This window comes from Nicotiana attenuata, chromosome 6, assembly GCF_001879085.1.
Source record: "Nicotiana attenuata strain UT chromosome 6, NIATTr2, whole genome shotgun sequence".
Lineage (NCBI taxonomy): Eukaryota > Viridiplantae > Streptophyta > Magnoliopsida > Solanales > Solanaceae > Nicotiana > Nicotiana attenuata.
The window spans coordinates 35369112-35370180 of record NC_031994.1 but is presented as its reverse complement, the minus strand read 5'-3'; the positions used below and the strand labels follow the sequence as shown (position 1 = coordinate 35370180).

At 36.1% G+C, this 1069-nt stretch overlaps 1 protein-coding gene across 5 annotated transcripts in view; it reads left to right on the top strand.

The window, feature by feature from the left end:
• LOC109226825 (chromatin modification-related protein EAF1 B-like) overlaps window positions 320–1069 on the top strand; it is a 17292-nt gene continuing 16542 nt past the window's right edge. For all 5 annotated transcript variants that reach the window (XM_019391695.1, XM_019391694.1, XM_019391696.1 and 2 more), the window contains exon 1: window positions 320–719. The gene's annotated coding sequence lies outside the window, so the exon portion shown is untranslated. The remainder of the gene's footprint in view (window positions 720–1069) is intronic.

Here is a 1069-nt window from a genome sequence, read left to right as displayed (position 1 = left end):
TGATGGTCTGGTTATGAGGGTATTTTTGTAAACAAATAATTCTTTTAGAAATTGTGCAATGCTTTAATACATCAAACCAAACAATGGATAAGAAACTAATGACAACATAACTAATAATAATATAATTAATGCAAGCATAACTAATACTAGCATTACTAATATATCATATTTAACATTATTCTTATGCACTCTACCAAGCGACCCCTTAGTAGCAATTACCAAACCAATATAACATGGGTTAACCCCAATATGAGAATTATGTTCCTTTTGAAATTAGAATCTTTCTCCAATCAGGAAAAAATAAGAAGCCCAAATGGACTGAAATTGCAATAGCCTTGGTTCGCCGTCTGCATGTCCAAGCCCACTACTCGTGCGAGGACGAATAGTTTATGAGGTTTAGAGAGAGAAAAACATACTGTTTAGAGAGAGAAAGTTTGGGGAAAGAACGAAGGAGCACGAAGACAGAACCAGGAACCTTATTTTACTCGACAAATACATACGTATTTATGTCAATATAGGCACCTGTTGTCTCATATTGTACAAGCCGAGGGACATATTGTACGAGATTCAAATGCATTCCCTGCTTTAGATATTCTAGGGCAAAAATATCTTTTGCTTTGAATTGAGGTAAGAAAAAAACCCTAGAACCAGGAGAAACTTACAGGGCTGACGCATTGCTAACTCTAGCTGCAATTCGGGCATTGGTATTCACAATTGAGGTATTCCTTTTGAATCCTAAGCTTTACAAACCCTAGAATTTGGACTTTTGTTCATTTTCGTGCAAACCCTAGAGTTCATATTGTTCTTTTTGGGGTTATTTCATAAGAAGGGAATGTAATTGAGAATTTGCATACGGGGTGCTGCATATTGCTTAAACTATTAAGAGTAGCTCAATTTTACGTGACAAGTTATTGTTGTTCTGCATGTCATGAAATGAAACTAATGTTTGCTCTGAGCTTGTTTTTTCTTCTCATTCGAGTTGTTTTGAAGCTGGTGATCACCGAACTATTGTGCTTTTGTGCAAATGAGTAAGACATGGATGAATATATGCAAAAAAGCTCCCCCCCCC